General features: G+C 47.3%; 1 protein-coding gene across 1 annotated transcript in view; it reads right to left on the bottom strand.

The window, feature by feature from the left end:
* SYTL2 (synaptotagmin like 2) overlaps positions 1 to 13,164 on the bottom strand; it is a 128,343-nt gene that overhangs the window by 53,111 nt on the left and 62,068 nt on the right. The window lies entirely within an intron of this gene.

Below are 13,164 nucleotides of genomic sequence, written 5' to 3'. Positions count from 1 at the left end.
TGTGCACACATGTATACACACACACACACACACACACACACATATATATACACACACGTATACGCATGCCTCATTTTGGGCAGGTGCCCACAGGAGGAGAGCTGGAACCTCTAAATTTTATTGTGCTCTTTCTTTCTTACACTATCCTCAAAAATATTTGTTTCTGAGCTTCATGTGAGAATTTTGCTGAACTCTTAAGATTTGACAAATTTCTAATATTTTCCCCCACACACAATAAAAAGGAATAATAACCCAAACATATAAAGCAAACAGATGGAAATCTTCCTCATGCCACTGTGGCCACATAGGAGAAAGTAATTTTAAAAGTATGATGGGAGTAAGGTTTCATGATGACAATTATCATTCAAAAAGCATGTTAAGGTAGATGCTGAGCTGATATAATTTAGTACACCCTCCAGTGATGTCTGGGGTATGTGGCATATGCAAATGAGTTGTGCTAATGAGCTCTGGAACCTCTTTTTCTACTAAATGGCCCCTGTAGTGTGTGTGCGTGTATGTGTATATGTATATATATGTGTGTGTGTGTGTACACATGCACACACACATTGAGAGAGAGAGACAAAGAGAGAGAGAGAGAGATGGAAAGAGACAGAGAGAGGGACACCGAGAATTAACAAGACAGAGGGTCAGTAAAAGTACATCAGCAAAAACAGAAAAGGCTTCACCCACTGTGGAAGTCAATGACTGAGGGGGATAACCAAATCCTCCTTGGAAGGGAATTGTATAGTTTTGGTGCCACAACGGAGAAGACCCTTTCTCAGGTTGCCACCTATCTAGTTCCAGATGGCGGGGGCAATTAAAAGCAGGGCCTCTGAGGATGGTTATAATGGTCAGGTCACTTTGTACAGAAGTGGCCCTTAAGTTATGCAGCTCCCAGGCCATATATGGTTCCTTCATGGAACCCCAACTCTGATATCCTGGGAAGGGGCTGTGGTTCAGTGGAAGAGCCTCTGCTTTGCATGCAGAAGGTCCCAGGTTCAACCCTTGGCATCTCTAGTTATAAAGGACAAGGCAGTAGATTATGTGAAAGACCTCTGCCTGACAGCCACAGCCAGTCTTAGCAAACCTGACCATTGATGGACTGATGTCCAGCTGTCTTAATATAAGGCAGCTTCATGTGTATGCTGATCCTTTTGAAAAAATGAAAGGAAGGGGAAAGCAGGCAGGTACCAATGACAGATGAAATGAAAATACTGGGTGTAGACACACATTTCTAGATCATGGTCCAAAGGGTGATTAACGTGGAATTCACTGCCATAGGAAGTGGTGGCATCTACAAACACAGACGGCTTCAAGAGAGGATTGGATCAACATACGGAGCAGAGGTCCATCAGTGGCTATTAGCCACAGGGTATAGATGGAATTTTCTGTCTGGGGCAAGTGATGCTCTGTATTCTTGGTGCTTGAGGAGGGACACAGTGGGAGGGCTTCTAATGTCCTGGCCCCACTAGTGGACCTCCTGATGGCATTTTTTTTTTTTTGCTGTTGTGTGACAGAGTGTTGGACTGGACTGGACTGGCCATTGGCCTGATCCAACACAGCTTCTCTTATGTTTTTAAACTTATGTTCTTAAAATCACTCCTTTAATTTTTAGGCTCAATGGGAACCACTACTTACGGGGGCGGGGCTTACTGGCAGTGGAAAAGAGACCTAGACTCAGGTATTGGGACAAAAATAGAGGCCATTTTTCACTACAGAGTTTCTATGCTAATAGCACAATAACAGCATTCAGCTGTTGCCAGCATTGTGATGATGTCACTTCCAGTGCAGACTGGAAGTGACATCACTGTGTTGCCACCAACAGCGGCCTAGCCCTCTGCTGCCAGGAAGGAGTAGAGGTCCATCAGTGGCTATTAGCAACAGCATATTGTTGGAACTCTCTGTCTGGGGCAGTGATGCTCTGTATTCTTGGTGCTTGGGGGGGGGGCACAGTTGGAGGGCTTCTAGCCCCACTGGTGGACCTCCTGATGGCACCTGGTGTGACTCAGAGTGTTGGACTGGATGGGCCATTGGCCTGATCCAAAATGGCTTCTCTTATGCTCTTAAGTCACTCCACTAGCTGCTTCATTAGCAGCAGGGGCAGGTCCAGCGATGGGGATCCCTTGCCCCATGCAGGGGGCTGGCGATCCTATAATGCTGCCTCCACACAGTGGCTGGTTTCTCACTGCATCCTATTGCTCCCTGCCTGAATAAAATGAAGGGGGCTTCCATTCTTCCTCGCAGCATGCATGGGAGGAGGGTGAGCACATAGCAAAACAAGTGGAGGCGCAACAAAAGCAATTTTGTTAAGCCTCTAAAAGGCAGCCCACTGAGGCCTGCATGCGTGACAAGAACCACTGGATTAGTTGAAACTCAAGTATACGACCCTGGTATTCCCTTACAAAAAGCAGTCTCTTGACCCTTCAAGGCCTCTTCACCTGCACTCGAGCAGTACCACTCAACAAATGTGACTGGTCACAAGGGAGCTAGAGTGCCAGCATCCAGAGAACGCATCGCCTGGCCTTTTTATTTTTATTTCACCCCACCGCAGGAACTCAAGGGATTTTAGAACATTGTGACACACTGCTCAAGATGCACACAATCCACATTCTTAACGCTTTCATTTTGCCTCCAGGAACACATCCTGTTTTTTTTTTAAAAAAGATCAATAGCTGCTTTATGGAGCAGGAGGACACGACACTATCAGTAGTGCAGTGGGGGTCACTATTCTTTAACAAAGCCACATGATATAAACCTTTCCGCGTGTCTAATGTAAAACTTGGGAAGTTCTGAGAGTGAAATTGGGGAGGGGGAGGATGAAGAATGCTGCCCAGTTACCCAGAACACTGTGAAGTAGGCAACTTTTATTTTAAAAAACATTTTTACCCCGCTTTTCTCCCCATGGTTTATTGAAAGCTATTCCCTCCTCCACCTTATCGTAACAATCATGAAGCACTATTGAAGGGGTGTTGAACATGTGACCCAGGAGCCAAATCAGGCCCCCAGAGGGCTCCTATCAAGTCCCCCAGCAACTGGCTGTCATCTGCTTCCTTTTCCCTCTCTCTTGCTTCCTTCTGCATCACAGCTTGCTTCGCAAGGCTTGCTCAATCGCACAGGAGCTACAGAGCAAAGCCTCTATTTTCTCCATTGGCTGAGGTGCCTCCGTTGGGGAGGAAGGGGGAAGCAGAGCTTGCTTTGCCAGGCTCTCTCAACTGCACAGCAAAGCTGAGCCAAACCTCTCTTCCTTCTATTGGCTGAGGTTCCTCCCCTTCCTAGTCCCCTGGGGAAAGAAGAAAAGAGATAGAGCTTCCTTTGCCCAGTTCCCTGGATCGCATGGGAGAGATACAAAGAAAGCACTTTTAAGATCAACAAGTGCTAATGTTTTAAGCATGTTTTAGGTGTTTTTTTTAAAAAAAAATTGTGTTTGTCTGTGTCCTTTATAAAGTTTATATCTCTGCTACCTAATCTTAAATAGGTACACACATGGACCGGCCCGACATGGCTCGGCCCAACAAGGTCTCATTTATGTCAGATCTGGCCCTCATAACAAATGAGTTTGACACCCCTGCGCTATTAGTACAACTGAATGAAGACAGTCCTCCAAAACGATATTAACTCCAATGATGTAATCAAATGTACACTATCTACACATATTCTGGATATCAGACGTGTTTCAGAACAATATTCTCCTTCGTCAGGGATAATTCCATTCAGCTTCACATGACTCAATTTCACTCAGAGTAAACCATATATACTAATAAGACTTCAGTTCATAATACATCTGGCATCAGCTCTTCCATAGTCACGGACTGAATTTTATCTCTTCGAGTATGAAATGTTCCTTGGTGAGGCTTCAGTTCAAAGTACAACATTCAGCAGCAAATAATTCAGTGGGCAATGTCTTCCTAGCATTTGACAAATCCAGGGGTCATTTCATTGAAAAAGAGGAGCTGGAGCTCATTAGTTCAACTCATTTGCATAACTCATTTCCATATACCACACACCCCTGCCATCACTGGAAGGTTACTAAATTATATCAGCTCAGCATCTTCCTTCAAATGCTTCTTGGATTAGAATTGTCATAGCAAAACCTTACTCCTATCATACTTTTTAAATTACTTTCTCCTATGTGGCCACAGTGGCATGATGAAGATTTCCGTCTGTCTGCTTTATATATTTTTATTATTTTCCCATTTTTGTGGGGAAAAATATTGGAAAGTTTGTCAAATCTTAGAGTTCAGCAAAATTCTCACAGGGGGTTTGAACAAGGAGCCCAGAAGCAAGTATTTTTTTTTGGGGGGGGGGGATGAGAAAGAAAGAGCACAATAAAATTTAGAGGTCCTGGATCTCCGCTCCTGTGAGCTCCTGTCCAAAATGAGGCCCAAATCCAAGGCTAATTTTACACAAATCAAGGCTAATTTTACACAAATCAAGACAAAAAGGCTGTACTGAAAGACACATGCATAGAGACCCTAATATCTTCAATTCTTCAGAGGTGATTCTACATGTGTCATTCTACAGAAATGTGAATTCTGTCCACCTGTTTTGGTGGTGCCACAGAAGACATTAAGCTGCCTTAATCAATTGAGGTCATTCTTTACTACTTTAACTGGCAGTGGCTCAGAAGCCTTGCTTTTCCCCACCTTCATCTGAAATAGTTCAGTAGGGTGCATTCTGGTTATTCTGTAATCTAGAAACTATCATGTCTAGCGAGATTGAGGTGGATATGTCTGATCCACTTCCTTTAAATCCGGATCCCTCTTGGTGACTGATTAAGGGTGTAGCTGAGGTACTCAAAGCTTGCCTCCAAGGCTGAGTCAGTGAGCGATCTCGGAAAACCTTCCCAGAAATTCTGGATCCCTGAACTAGGTTTGGACACGTAAGGCTCCAAGAAGTAGCCCAAAGAAACAAATACATCTATCAGAATCACTACATTCAGCCGACTTCTTATCCAACTTGAATGCATCAGTGGTGCGGCCTATGAGGAAAGACAGAAGAGTCTGGAAATTTTCAGTTTAGAAAAGAGATGACTAAGGGGGGACATGATGGAGGTTTATAAAATTATGCAGGGGGTGGAGAGACAAAGGAAAACTTTTTCTCCTCCCAGAATACTAGAACTCAAGGATATCCAACGAACCTCACGGACAATAAATTCAGGATGGACAGAAAGAAATAATTGTTACACAAAAAGTGATCAAAATGTGGAATTTGCTGTGAGAGGATACAATGATGGTTACAGACATAGACAGCTTTAAGAGAGGAGGAGAAGAGGAAATTGGATACCCCACCCTTCACTAGCCAAAGGAGCTTACAAATCTCCTTTCCTTTCCCCTCCCCACAACAGACACCCTGTGAGGTAGGTGGGGCTGAGTGAGGTCTCCCAGAACTGCTCTTGAGCAGAACAGCCTTGAGAGAACCTGTGACTGACTTAAGGTCACATCAGCAGGTATATGTGGAGGAGTGGGGAATCAAACCCGATTCTCCCAGGTAAGAGTCCGTGCACTTAACTACTACACCAAACTGGCTCTCTGGAGGATTAGATTAATGGAGAATAGGTCTATCAGTGGCTGCTAGCCATAGTGACTAAAGAGAACCTCCACATTCAGAAGTTTAGTTTACTTTCCTCCCTCACAACAGACACCCTGTGAGGTAGATGGGGCTGAGAGAGCTCTCAGAGAAGCTGCCCTTTAAAGGACAGCTCTGTGAGAGCTATGGCTGACCCAAAGCTATTTCAGCAGCTGCAAGTGGAGGAGTGGGGAATCAAACTCGGTTCTCTCAGATAAGAGTCCATGCATTTAACCACTACACCGAACCAGCTCTCCTGCTCAACATGCTTGTTAACCTGCTCAAAGAAACTCCAAAAGTGAGGCAGGATTTCCCTTTGCAGATCCCATGCTGAGCCTTTAAATTCAGAATGTAACTGTTCAAAGGAGGAAAAACAAACAAATAATCATGACTGTACATGCCAAGGCTGACATTAACCTAATGTACCTTTCTAGCAGGAGCTCCTGCTAGAATTCCACCCCTGGTTTCTAGTAACTAACCCTGATAGCTGCTCCATAGTTACTTAAGAACACTCACTCTGAGAAGGAACAACCTGCTTAATATTTGCAACAGGTACAAGCATCAATTGATAGATCAGTTGGTTCCTGTAATAAGTCACACATTTTACTAAGAAGTTTATGCACCGTTAAAATGCATGCAAAAAGATGGCACATGCCACAGCAAGCACACCTATGCAAAAGGCTTTCAGTGGTTTGTCAGAGCCAGCATAGCAAAGAGGTTAGAGTTTCGGAATAGGATCAGGGTGAACCAGGTTCAAATCCCTGCTCAGTTTGCTTGGTGACCCTGGACCAGTCACACGCTCTCAACCTAACCTACCTCACAGCGTTGTTGTGAGGATAAAATGGAGGACAGGAGAGCAGCGTAGGCCACTTGGGGTCTCCGCTGGGAAGAAAGGCGATGAATAAATGAAGTGATCAAAGAAACATTTTCTGTCTTCTGGGATTTGTAGTTTGTACAGAAGCATAGGCATAAGGTTATAATAGCATAGGCATAAGGCTCAAGAAGAAATCTCTCAAACAAAACTACAGTTCCCAGAATCCTGTGGAGAATGCCCCAGTAGCAAGATAAAAGAAAATTACTGTAAATTTGGAAAGTCCCAAGTGCCTTTGAGTTCATGACCATTACCAAAGGCATTCAATTTTGCTTTGAGCATTTTTAGTATAAAGTTCCATTTACACTTAGAGAAAAATAAGATAAAAGAATTTAAAAAAAATATTTTGGACTGTACCATTTAAGACTTCTGGTAGCGAAATAATATGGCTGATTTCTCTTGACTTTGTTCTTATGAGGGGATTGGATAAGCATATGGAGCAGAGGTCCATCAGTGGCTATTAGCCACAGCTTATTGTTGGAACTCTCTGTCTGGGGCAGTATTCTGTATTATTCTCTTATTCTGGGTACTTGGGGTGGGGCACAGTGGGAGGGCTTCTAGTGTCCTGGCCCCACTGGTGGACCTCTTGATGACACTTGGGTTTTTTGGCCACTGTGTGACACAGAGTGTTGGACTGGATGGGCCACTGGCCTGATCCAACATGGCTTCTCTTATGTTCTTATGTGACACAGAGTGTTGGACTGGATGGGCCATTGGCCTGATCCAACATGGCTTCTCTTATGTTCTTATGTGACACAGAGTGTTGGACTGGATGGGCCATTGGCTGATCCAACATGGCTTCTCTTATGTTCTTATGTGACACAGAGTGTTGGACTGGATGGGCCATTGGCCTGATCCAACATGGCTTCTTTTATGTTCTTATGTTCTTAAGGGGGGAAGACCTCCACATACAGAAGAGAAGCATGTCAAGTAGTTCTGGCCTAACTTTCACCCTAAAATAGATTTAGATGAGTAGCTATAAGTTTGAGTCCAGACGCACCTTGAAAACCAACAAAGTTTAATTCTGGGTATAAGCTTTCGTATGCCTGCACATTTCTTCGTAAGTCTGCACGTACACAAAAGCTTATACCCAGAATGAAACTTTGTTGGTCTTAAAGATGCCACTGGACTTCGACTTTGTTCTTTCACCTAGCTTTGTATTTGCAGGGAGTTTCTGTTGCATTCGACCACACAAACTTCACACGCCCTGTGCCCCTCCCTCGCTGGCATGCAGGACGACTTTTTATCGCCTCATTTGAGATCTGTGTGAACAAGGCTGAAAAATCTTTATCCCTGAGAGGTGCAGATTCTATGACTATCAAGGCTTGTTGACTCTAGTTAGTTCCACCACAGATAACAGCCCCTTAGACAAATCCATGGCTAAAGTAAATACTTGTTTAAACAGTGTAACACACCCCTTCATGGAGGCTCAGAGCAGGTGACATCATTTGAGATGCAACTAAAAAGGCAAAAATATTAGCAGTATAAATTTGGGGGGGGGGGGGGGGGATCACATGCAAAAAAGAAGTCTTACATTCAGGTTAGAACAGATAAAAGGAAGTACTTCTTCACCCAAAGGGCGATCAACACATGGAATTCACTGCCACAGGAGGTGGTGGCAGCTACAAGCACAGACAGCTTCAAGAGGGGATTGGATAAACATATGGAGCAGAGGTCCATCAGTGGTTCTTAGCCACAGGATATTGATGGAACTCTCTGTCTGAGGCAAGTGATGCTCTGTATTCCTGGTGCTTGGTGGGGGGCTTCTAGTGTCCTGGCCCCACTGGTGGACCTCCTGATGGCACCTGGTTTTTTGGCCACTGTGTAACCAGAGTGTTGGACTGGATGGGCCCAGAATAAGAACATAAGAGAAGCCACGTTGGAAAACCACGATGCTTGCTGCAGCCCCAGTGCAAATAGTGGGAAATCTGGAGTATGCTGTGTGGAGAAGACCGACCTGGGGGCGGAGTAAGGTGAGTATGAAATTGGTCTCTGTGTCACACAGCACCAAAACCCAGGGGCCATCAGGAGGTCCACCAACGGGGTAGGAACTCTAGAAGCCCTCCCACTCCTATACCTGGAGATTTGGGGGGTGATGCCTGAGTAGGGTGGGGTTTGTGGAGGGAAGATACTTTAATGGGCTATAGTTCCACAAAAAAACCCACCTTCCAAAGCGGCCATTTTCTCCATCTGAACACATCTGTCATCTGGAGATCAATTGTAATCCCAGGTAGTATTCCCTCTAAACTGAGTTTGGGTGAGCTAGCTCACAGTTTTTTTAGCCTCCAGCTCACCCGTTTTGGTCTTAGCTCAGGAAGGATGGCCCCAGAGCAAATTTACCAGCTTTTATTTATGCAATAGTCAACTTCCTTATCTTCGCAGCTCACAAAGTAGAACACTTCATAGCTCACAAGACTCCACAGCTTAGAAGGACAACTGACTCCAGGAAATCTCTAGCTACCACCTGGAAGTCGCACATAAGAGATATTCACGGTATAGAGCTGCCAACCCCAGTTATAGAGAGGGCTCATCCTGCTGCATTTAACCTCAGGTTACTTGGCTTGAGGTCATAAGAGAACATAAGAGAAGCCATGTTGGATCAAGCCAATGGCCCATTCAGTCCAACACTCTGTGTCACACAGTAGCCAAAAAACCCAAGTGCCATCAGGAGGTCCACCAGTGGGGTTAGAAGCCCTTCTTTAGGGGAGGGACGGTGGCTCAGCGGTAGAGTATCTGCTTGGTAAGCAGAAGGTCCCAGGTTCAATCCCCGGCATCTCCACTAAAAAAGGGTCCAGGCAAATAGGCGCGAAAAACCTCAGCTCGAGAACCTGGAGAACCCGCTGCCAGTCTGAGTAGACAATACTGACTTTGATGGACTGAAAGTCTGATTCAATATAAGGCAGCTTCGTATGTATGTTCTTTCCACTGTGCTCCCCGAAGCACCAAGAATGCAGAGCATCACTGCCCCAGACAGAGAGTTCCAACAATATGCTGTGGCTAATAGCCACTGATGGACCTCTGCTCCATGTGTTTATCCAATCCTGTCTTGAAGCTGGCTATGCTTGTAGCCACCACCACCTCCTGTGGCAGTGAATTCTGCGTGTTAATCACCCTTTGGTGAAGAAGTACTTCCTTTTATCAGTTCTAACCCAACTGCTCAGCAATTTCATTGCGTGCCCACGAGTTCTAGTATTGTGAGAAAGGGAGAAAATTATCTCTTTCTCTACCTTCTCTATGCCATGCATAATCTTGAACATATGAACATATGAAACTGCCTTATACGGAATCAGACCTTTGGTCCATCAAAGTCAGTATTGTCTTCTCAGAGTGGCAGCGGCTCTCCAGGGTCTCAAGCTGAGGTTTTTCACACCTATTTGCCTGGACCCTTTTTTTGGAGATGCTGGGGATTGAACCTGGGACCTTCTGCTTCCCAAGCAGATGCTCTACCACTGAGCCACCGTCCCTCTTGTAAACTTCTATCATGTCACCCACAGTCGACGTTTCTCCAAGCTAAAAAGCCCCATGCATTTTAACCTTTCTTCATAGGGAAAGTGTTCCAACCCTTTAATCATTCTAGTTGCCCTTTTCTGCCCTTTTTCAATTGCTAGATCTTTTTTCAGGTGCAGTGACCAGAATTGTACACAGTACTTCAAATGCGGCCACACCATCGATTTATACAGGGGCATTCACTGAATAAGGCGAATCTGTGCTTCCGCATCTGCATGTTCATTTGAAATCCTGATACAATGACACCTGTTGTGTCTGGCGTTCATCCCGGAAAGTACAGCACAACACGCCTGTGAGTGGTGCCTGGAAGGGACGAACGCAGCCCACCTATGGCGATCAGTGGCGGGAAGTTTAACTGGCCAGGATTGGACCTGACCAGGAAGAAGGTTGTTCCGGGAAATGTATATAACGGGGGACCCGGCCCTGCCATGTTGTCTTTGTGATGTACTCGCTAATAAAGCATGTTGCCATCTGAACGTCTCCCAACCTCAGTACATTACACTGGCGACAAGGATGGGATACCAGTGAGCAGAGAGCAGCCTCCAGCCGTCCGCAAGTCCCGCGCTCCGAGCTCTAGTGCTTCCGCGGCCGAGGCCATGGCTACTGCTCCCGGACAAACCCTACCAGCATTCGACGTCATCCGGCCCGACTTATGAGAATCATGGGTGGACCAGATCAACTACTACACAGAGCTGCACAAAATGGAGGCAGCGGCAGAGAAGAAGGCGCTTCTCCTGAGTTCGTGTGCGGTGGAGACCATCCAGCTGATGAAACGACTCATCGCGCCGACCACCCTCGCAAAGGTCACCTACGACCAGCTTGTCAAGGCGATGATGAACCACATGGTGCCCCAGCCATCCCGTCTCACACGCAGGCACACGTTCTACACAAGACAGCAGGGACAAGCTGAGTCCACTGCCAAGTATCTTGCAGAGCTTCGTGGATTAGCCCTGTGATTTCACAGGGGACCTGGAAGAGATCCTGCTGGACCGCTTCGCGGTTGGCGTCAGGAAGGAGAAAATGCGCCAAAAGTTGCTAGCATACGAGGACAAAGACATCAACCTCACGAAAGCACTTCGACAGGCAACTGCCTTCGAACAGACGCACACCAGCCCTTCCGCGAACCAGGCCGCCATCTCGGACGGCTCCGACGAGGAAGGGGCACACCAGCTTCGCCGCCAGCCATGCAGCGAGCTGAAAACACCAAACAGACCATGGGCAAGCACCAAGTGCGCCAGCTGTGGAGACCCACACGAATGCCGAGACTGCCCCTACCGCAACGCAGACTGCAGAAGCTGTGGAAAAGTGGGCCACATCGCCCGAGCTTGCAGGGTCAGAACCAACAAGAGGCCCCAGTCCACACACCACGACTCGACAGACGCACACACAACAGCCTCAAACAGAATCCAGGTAATGAACTTGCCCCTGGACACCCCCGACAAGGTCAAAGTGCAGGTCTTGATCGAGGGGGGTCCCTGCCTGATGGAATTGGACACAGGATCCTCCATCTCCATAATTTCGGAGGAGACCCTCAGTAAACTCTGCCCCCACAACTGGCCGTCCCTGCGGCCCGCGGAGTTCATATTGCGGGACTTTCAAAAGAATCCAGTGCAGATCATGGGGTGGGCCAGAGTTAGGGTGGAGTTCAAAAATTTTAAAGGGGCCCTGGACATACTTGCGGTGAAGCGCCGGCTCACTACCCTTCTGGGATTGGCTTGGTTTAAGGTCCTGGACATCAAAATTGTTGGGGCGGACCACATGCAGGCCCACAATTTCAACCAAGTGTGCCGGGAGTTCCCAGAAATATTCGATGGGGTTCTGGGAATCTACAAGGGGCCACCTATTGCGCTGCAGCTGGACCCCACGGTTAGGCCCCTAAGGCTGAAGGCTCGGCGGGTTCCATTTGCGCTTAAGTCGAAAATCGAAGTTGAACTGGACCACCTCGTGGCCCAGGGGGTGCTAGAGCCCGTCTCCCACGTCACTTGGGAAACCCCCATAGTCACCCCAGTCAAGCCGAACAGGGACGTGCGCATCTGTGCAGATTACAAATGCACAATAAATAAAGTACTACAGGACCACCCATACCCCATCCCGGTGGTCAGTCATGTCCTTGCCTCTCTGGCCGGCTCTAAGATTTTCGGGAAACTGGATTTGGCCCAAGCATACCAACAACTTCCGGTGGATGAGCACAAGGCTGAGGCGCAGACCATAGTTACACACCGGGGTGCTTTCAAGGTGCGGCTACAATTTGGGGTTAGCGTGGCTCCAGGAATTTTCCAAAGCTTAATAGACTCTCTCCTTAAAAAAAAGATTCCCGGAGTACAACCCTTTTTCGATGACATTCTGATAGCGGCACCCGACATTGACGAGTTCTGCCACCGCCTTCAAGAGGTGCTCTGCCGTTTCCAGAATGTGAAGTGGGAGAAGTGCTCGCTTGGGGTGCCAAGGGTGGAGTTCCTGGGGTTTGCCGTGGACACAACGGGAATTCACCCAACAGCCGACAAGACCAGGGCGATAGTCCAGGTCCCGGCCCCCACTTGCAAGGCAAAGCTGCAAAGTTTTTTGGGCCCCTGAAATTTTACCACTCATTCTTGCCCCACGAAGCAGCCCTGGCCGAAGCCCTACACAGACTCCTAGACAAGAGCACCCCATGGGTCTGGGGAAGAAAGCAGGCGGTCAAAGACAACTTGGTTTCAAATGAGGTGCTCCACTATTTTGACGAGTCCCTCCCCATGATTTTAGCCTATGATGCTTCCCCTTATGGAGTGGGCGCCGTCCTGGGAGGTCCCCATAGCTTATTACTCTCAGACCTTGAACCAGGCTGAGTGCAACTACGCCTAAATAGATAAGGAGGCAATGGCAATCGTGGCGGGCGTATACAAATTCAACAACTACCTGTATGGTAGGCGCTTCACGATTGCCACAGACCACGTCACTGCTCGACCTACTTGCCCCAGACCGCCAGACACTGCAGATCCTGTTGCCACGGGTCCTGCGGTAGAATGAGTTCCTCAACTCATACACCTACAAGCTTGTCTACTGCCCTGGCAAGGCAATGGGCCACAAAGACGCCCTCAGCTGCTTTCTGCTGCCAGAGATGGACCCCGATCCGGCCCCGGCTCACCATGTGATGCTTCTGGAATCTCTACCGGAGCGGCCCCTCCACACAGCTGAGGTAGCCAGATCCACAGTTAGAGACCACATACTTGCATGCGTTTTGG

Source organism: Heteronotia binoei, chromosome 3, assembly GCF_032191835.1.
Source record: "Heteronotia binoei isolate CCM8104 ecotype False Entrance Well chromosome 3, APGP_CSIRO_Hbin_v1, whole genome shotgun sequence".
Taxonomy (NCBI): Eukaryota; Metazoa; Chordata; class Lepidosauria; order Squamata; family Gekkonidae; genus Heteronotia; species Heteronotia binoei.
This window is presented reverse-complemented; position numbering and strand designations above follow the sequence as displayed.